Genomic DNA, 8,341 nt, shown 5'->3' with positions numbered 1-8,341 from the left:
GGTTAGATCCGAACATGGGTCAGCTCCTACACCGGATGATGCGAGTAATGCAGATGACGACATCCGTAGGACACAGTGCTGGGTCGATGTCGTTGGTGGGAAGAAAAAGGGACGAGTCTACGGTGCAGGACAACTTGCTGCAAACTATACAGCATCGAGAGGAGGTACACTGAAGCATCAACCTTCTTCTTCTTCCACCCCTTCTGCTGACGAGGCCATCCAGCGCTTGACACAGCTACTAGAGCAACGTGACCAGGAAAACCGTGCATTGAGAGAAGAATACACTGACTTGAGAAATGAGTTTTCAAGCTTCAAGTCCCTGCTCATGAGAGCGCTGCCTCAAACTTCAGACACTCCTTCCACTGTCCCTCCGACCCAGCCACGACCCTCCCCGTCACCCGCCGTCCCTCATCAGCCCAGATTAGTCCAGCCCACACCAGTCCAGCCCACACCAGTCCAACCATCTACAGATGAGCAGGACGATGAAGATATGTCTGACGACTTTGTACAATTTTAGTTTCATTTTGTTATTGATCACAGTGATGTTAGTACATTTAGATGTTAGTATATTATGATATTGGTACATTTATTTTTGCTTATAATTCGATGATATTGCTATTATGATATTGTTGGAACATATTGGATGTCAATACATTATGATGATAATGTTACTACTTTATGATTTTTCATCAATGAACGGAAGATTTTGGGATGGACAATATATATAGGCAGGTTTGTTTGTGGATTTAAACTGTTATGCAGGTCTGTGTATGTTGTGAACATTACATTGCAGGTACCTGTGGTTGGACAAGAAAAACAAATACAACTCAAATTTCCCTGCACCTAACCGAAGGCTTTACCGAAGGGCAAAAGCCTTCGGTAATTACCGAAGGGCAAAAGCCTTCGGTAATTACCGANATGGAGCCTAAGCATCCAAGGAACCTCCTCCAAGGTGTGTGGAATAGCTCTGGACGTTCTCTCTGCCAAAAGAATCCCTACCTAATTCGCACTGGGGCTATATATATGCCCAAAAAGACAACAGATAGATAACAGAAAGATTTACAGAATCTAGCTAAAAAAACAGACAACCGCCCAGGCGCCTAATTTGACCGCTCAACGGTTTGCCTCTAGTCGCTCTGACCGCTCAGCGGTCAGTTTTTGCCGCTGAGCGGTTTGCCTTTAATCGCTCTGAGCGCTCAGCGGACCATTCTGGCGCTCAGCGGCTTATTTGACCCTTCTTTTCATCATTTTTCTCCTTCTTCCATGGGTCTAAGTCCACCTTACTTCACTTCCATCTTTATTTCATCTAAAAACCCTGCAAAACAATGCAAAACAAACATAATATCTCTAACACCAACTTTTGACTCTCAAGAGACTCAACTAAGTGTTTTACTTGATTTAAAGCTCATTCTAAGCCATAAAGGGTGTGTTTTACTATCAAATTTAAGTATAAAATTAACGGTTTTTAGATCGTTATCAGTAGGGATGACAATGGGTCAGGTCGGATACGGATAATGCCTATCCGCAATCCAACCCAAAAAAAAAATCTACCAGTTACCCGCCCGCTACCCGCACGGATATCGGTTAAAAAATACCCGCTGGTATTTTAAAACCCACGAATTCTTGCGGATACCCACAATTATTTAAAAAAATAAATTTTTATGAATTATTAAAATAAAATTTAAATAAATTAATATATATATATATATATATATATATAATATAATATAAATCAAAAATTAATTTTAATTAAATTTATCCTTATAAATATAAATTAATTTTAATTTTAATTAAATTTAACTTAATAAAATATAAATTAAATTTTTATTTTTTTTACGGGTAGCGGATATCCGCAGGTATGGATAATACCCGTACTCGACCCGTTTATAAAAGTGGGTATTAAAATACCCGTTACCCGCAAACCGCGGATAGTAAATATCCTTGGGTACTAACTATCCATCACGGATTTTATCTGTGGATATATGTAGGCGTGGATTTTTTGCCATCCCTAATGGGGAGTGTGTCTAATGAAGGTGTTTTATGCTAAAGTTTGGTTAGCTCACCCTTTCTTGTTTGTGCATGTGACTGTGATGATCGTATAATTCATGATGTTATGAGGGAGTAAATGATTTTACAGATGAAGGTTATCATGCATAAAGATGAGAGACTTGTGGGGTTAATCAAAGTTAGGTTTTTGTAAAAGCTATGATTTGAATGATTTGAAGATTTATTATTAAGTTATCTGCTAGAACTTATAACTGGTTGTAATGAAGTTTATATCTTTTTAGTTTAAAAAAAAAATAGAAATTTTAAGAATCTCATGTGACTCTCTAAAAGGGTGTTACAAAGGGTGGGGCTCCTTAGAGGTGTGGCGCCTGGTGAATGAGATGAAAGAGAAATTAGGGTTAGGTTTTTCCTTTTTGCTGAGGGATAAAGTTGGGATTTTATATTTTAGGGGAGCGTAGGAAGAAAGGGTGCATGAAGAAATTAACATGTTGTTTTTGTTATGATCATGTTATGGTGTTAACTCATTATCTTAAGACAATGATTTTATGGTATTTTATGGTGCTTAACTTTGTTATTTTTATCTCATGTGAAACTTAAACTCACATATGAAGCATTTACTTATACCATTGTTGTTGTAGTTGAGGTGTTGCTGTTGTCACAATGGTCTAAGTCGATCCAAGATGTAACATCCCAAAATATAGAAGAAATACTATATAAAAGAGTCATCACAGTCATGATAAATAAAAGAGTTATCAAACTCAAATATAAAGTTTTTAACTTTACAATTATTCAAAATAACTATAAGATTTAAACTTTATATACAACTAGTTCAAAACTATTTACACTACGAATAAAAATAATCTATAAAGTCGTATCCTCTCCATCCAGCGCTTGCTCCAGGGAAACCTCATCTCCCTCTGCTCACACTCATAGGATGATCATTGCAAAGGAAAGAACATAGGATATACAAAACACAAACACAAACAACAGGGTAAGCTAGTTTAAATAAAAGAGAAAATTATATATTCATTTATTATATTTCATATAATCATACAAGTTCATTCACAACATAAAACCCTTTATACATGACATTACATTGACTCTGACTGTCCGGACTTAGAATGAATACCGAGTTATGGGGGTTTGTGCACTTGCGGTGACCTCTACTACTTTGCAAAACTATTGTCATGGGTTTCACCCTACCATAAACTCAAGGTTAATCCATTACCACCCAATAGGCCTCTAAGTAGCGCTTACACTAGGACCTCCTACTACTCTCACCACATGAATCAATCCTTTTTATATAAGAATGAAAGATCATTAGAGTGTTAGGATGAACCCCAATGTTGAGCTCCCTGTATTCATTCTAAACATACTTGTATCTCATCGAGAGATTCCACTTTGAAACTTACTACATCACTTTGAGATCACACTTTATTCCCATTTGAATCACAACTTCAACCTTTTGTATTTAAATAAATCAGTACACATTCATACATAATCCAAAATAAATCACCACATCATTTAAATCAAACAAGAAGAATTAAGAAAAGAGTAAACTAAAACCTGGACCATTCGCTAACGCATACACTCGCTGAGCGAGTCCAGAGGTTTCTCGCATAGCGACCCATCTCGTTGTGCGAATAAACTTCCAGTGGTACCAGACCCCAACCCCTCGCATAGCACCCCGACTCGTTGAGCGCACCCCTTCGTTATTTGAATAAATCTTATAGTGCTCCCAGACCTCAACTGGTCGCTCAATGCACCAGCTCGCTGTGCGAATCAGCAAACATTGAGCCAACCCCTATGACCATTCGTTGAGCGACTCTATTCGCTCAGCGAGTTTGCATAATTGTGTAGCATAAATTCTGCAGAGTTATGCAACCTAAACCATATTTACCAGTTCTAACTATTTTTCCTAACTTCTAACTATCCTAATTTTTGTTATATACCTAATTATACCAACCCGACACCTTTCTAAAGTGTTTACTAATCATATTGCACTCCAACAACTTCAAAAACTCAACTCATAGACCCAAAACAAATTCTATCACTTTAGGCACGTTTTTTTTTTATCAACTTAGGAACTCTAACAAGTCCCAAATAACCTACCTAGCTTGTCTCAACTTGCCAATTCAGGACCCAACCTCTAATTCTAATTTTCACTACCTCACTTCCTAAAAAATGACTTAAAAAGAAGATAAATTATCTCAGATCATAACTAATCAACCTCATCACAAATTTCTAACCTCATCACAAAACCTTTAGACAATGAGTTTGTGGATCTTGTAAGCTCTTTATAATTGTAAGTTCTTGATCTCGGGAGGAGATTGAGAAGGACACTTGTACATGTTAAACTCATTGTAACCTAGAGAACCACCTTCCACAAAAACTAATGACGAATTTATCAACAAAATTTCAAAAGATTCAACTACCAATGATTTTACCAATAGATTTTCAACATATTCAATTACCAACAAATTTACCAACCTAGTTAAAAATAACATTATTGATGGATTTACCGATGCATTTCATCATGACGTGGTCAAAGTCCAAAGCAAGAACTTTGGGTACCCATTTTGCAAACCAAATTTATAAACAAAAATATTCATCGGTAATAAAGATTATATATTACTGACAGATGCTTTAGACGATTTCATTATCAACAAATATTTTTTTATTAGTAATAAAAAATCTAATTTATTGACGGATTTTACTAATGAATCCATTACCAATGAATTTTTTTATCAATAATTAAAATTATAAAATTTGTCGATAAATTTTGTTTTATCAATAATCTAACATTTTATTATAGTTGTATAATCTTCATAGTTAATTTTTAAAGAGTTATCTAATCCATTATTTTTCTTTTATATCAACTAAGATCCTCGATTTGTACAATATAATTTATTATATTCCTTTTTTTAGTGACAAATTGAAAAAAACTTGCAATAATATCACTACAGGAAACGCGCTAATTACCGACGGGTATTTACCGAAGGCCTTGTAGCCTTCGGTAATCAAGTAGTGAAATAATTTACCGAGGGCTCTTGTCCCTCGGTAATCTCCACGATTCTTTAAACCCAACATTTTGGGTTTCATCCCCAAATTTCCAAAATCTCAGAATTCCCTCTCTCCTCAGCACTACTCTGCGCATGCCCTAAGCCAGATATCAGAAGTTGACGCGAAGCTCTGTTCGTTGGTCGCCCTAGGCGTTCTCGTGTTGGTGACGCCAAGCTTTGTTCGTTGGTCGCCGTAAGGCATTCTCGTGTTTTGTGGTTTGCGTGGGTACGNTCATCGAGGTTGCCGTTTGCGGCAGGGGTGGTGGGTCACCGAGGTTGGCTTGACGGCGGCGTTTGGGTGAACTGGCCTTGTTAAGTTCGTAGGGGTNGTGGTCTGCAGAGGCTGNCATCATCGACCATTTTTNTTTGAAGGTAAGTTTTCTTTGCAAATTTGAATGATGCTTGCTGACTTTGTTGGGATAACAAAACGAGTTTCTTTACATTGCATTGATCTGTAGCTTCTATTCTATCTGGTTAAAATATTGTAATTACATAAATAATATGATTGCCATCTCTCTGTTTTCAGAAGCATNTGAGGAAGAGAAGAGAGAGTTNATCGCTGTNTGAAGTCAATTAAGTCATCTGAGGTACACCCTTCTAAACCATTCTTCAAATTTTCACTCTCACTATCACAACATTGTTCTTTCTTTGTGTTTCTTTTATTTACTTTTATTGTATTGTATTCTTTTTGTGAATCTTGATTGCTTAGCCTTTTGTATTATTTTTTTTTGTTTTATTCTGTTAACTCCCCGTAAGGTGTTTGTGAAAATGTTTNTGTGAGGAGGCAGCTTGGATGCCTAATCCGGTGCCTGTATGTGTAATTGAGTGAAGATTTAAGGACCCAGGAAAGGTTTATTTTGCATAAACTCCTCCATTTGTGAAACATTTGCTTTGACCCATGGATACAGTAGAGTTTGGTTGCATAGAGGTCTAGACATTGACAGTCTGTTGAAATTGAACTCCTTGCCTACCTTGAAGTCATCTTTAAGGCCATTCTTCCTGTCTCTTCCGCACTTGTGGTATGCCAAGTTTTAGTAAATCTGCTCGGAATCAATTGAAGAATTTAAGTGTCATTGATGGTTATACAATTCATAACCTGCTGCAACAGAACTTATGCTGCAAAGCTAACAAGAGTTGAGAACAATTTAAAAGTAACGTGCCATTGCAATGAGACCAAATCTTTATTATCAATTAATAGATAAGCCAATATACATTTTGTAGGATTTTGCGCTCTCAATCATGAGTCATTTCTTTCACTCCTGATAAGGTCAATCAATTTCCTACTACTATCTAATTCAAAAGAACAAGTTGAGAGTTACATATTAATATGTTTTTCAGCTTACTAAGAACGTGTTCACATGGAAACATGTTTAATATGTAAAATTCTAAATATAAAAATCAAATATTTAATATGGTCAACTATTTACGCTTGGTTTTGATAAATACTGAAAAAATAAAGCTCATTTTGTGACATGCAATGAAAATAGTGGGATAATTGTGAACAGAGAGAGCTAGGGGTATGATAAAAGAAGAGTTTAATAATGTGATGAGGTGAAAGAAGACGGAAAAGGTGAAGATAATGGAAAAAAGAGTGAATTGGTAGAAAAGGAAGAGAAGAAAATAGGAAAGAGGGTGCTTCCAAATGGCAAATAGGGCTAGACCAAAAGAAGACAGAAAATCTAAAAAGGTGAAGGTGATGAGTTCTGTATGATCCATTTTTTGGAATACATGCTTCAGTGCCATAACAAGTCCAATAACCTCAGTTGTTCCTTGATCCTAAAATTGACAGTTTGTAGGATTAAAAAACACCAAACAATATAAATCCGTTGTAATGAATGTTTCAACTATCCAAACACCTTCTTTAGAAGAATTTAAGGTTAAGTATTCTGACCTTAAATAAGTTTCACCTTGTTTTGACACCTCACTAGGTGTTGTAAGTATTATGTTTTCCACTCCCTTTCACCCTTAAGCCAAGACAAAGCCTAAGCCTATTTTTTCATAGCTTGGCTGCTTCAATTGGACTTCAAAACACCATTGAAATCAGCCAAAACAATCACCAAACACATTAGTTAACTGCACCAGATTATGCTCCATAAATTGGTTTTAAAATTGACACTTAGGAAGCCAAACATATTTAAAGCAATCAAAAAGGGTGTAGAAATGAAGGAGGCACAAAATTTTAGATCCTAGAATGGTTCTAAAACAGATTAGGAAAGCAAGAAAATTGAAATGCAGATTGAAATCAAGCTTTTCAGCTCTGCACCAAAAGAATTGTCCTAAGATGTGTGGTTTTAAAAGTGAATTCGTGCACAAGTGATTCTAACACTCTAGTAATACATTCAACAACTTCAATTCATCAATTTAAACTTATTTGAACTCTAATTGGGTTCAAAAACAAACTGTTTAGCAGATTCACCATTCTACTTGCCAATTTCACTCAAAAAAGAGGTTTGAATATGCTATTTTTCACATTCATGAGTCTGGCTTCAATTTGCATGTTCTAACAAGTTTAAAACAACATTTAGGACTTGTTTAAACTGCCAAATAACATACAATCACATCAACACGAAAATTGAAACCTAATAACNCATATTATGCAAAATTTGTGCCATTTTTGGAACTTGCAAACTGAATCTGAGTTGGAGTTNTATTTTGTGCCTAATTATAGTTCAAAAAAGTCTTTTTGGATGAATTAAAATTGTTGAAATGATTAACAAAATGTCAGAATGGTTTAGGCACAAAATCACTTCCAAAACCACCAATTTTGAGTCAATTTTGGGAAGTAGAAAGGTGATATTGAGTACCAGTTTGGTTTTGAGTTAAATTTGAGTTTTAACATGTTTCAATTGATAAAAGAAAGTTGATGAAGTTTGGAAAATCAAAGAAGGTTGGAAAATCTATCACCCAAGGTATTATGGTGTAATTTGCTGCATAAATTGGCTCTAGCAAGGGTGATGTTCGAATTTTGTTGTTTTTATGCTATTGGAAAGCTTGAACAACCTTAAATTGGTGTTCTAAATTAGATATCACTGTTCATTTGGTCATATTTTAGCTTAAATGCAGATTTGGTCTTTAAACCATCACTTTTTGAGTTAAAATGAAAGTAAAGTGGTGATTTTGAATTGTAACATGTTTATGATTCATTTCAAAGTGTAAACACAATTAAAAAAGTCAATTAGAAACTTGTAAGAAACTGTCCTAACAAGTTTAAAAGGGTAAAACCTAGCTAATTAGAAACTCACACTGCAAAAACAACCTATAACTCAAAATAT

This window comes from Vigna radiata, chromosome 7, assembly GCF_000741045.1.
Source record: "Vigna radiata var. radiata cultivar VC1973A chromosome 7, Vradiata_ver6, whole genome shotgun sequence".
In the NCBI taxonomy this organism is placed as follows: domain Eukaryota; kingdom Viridiplantae; phylum Streptophyta; class Magnoliopsida; order Fabales; family Fabaceae; genus Vigna; species Vigna radiata.
Note: the sequence above shows the minus strand (reverse complement) of the source record.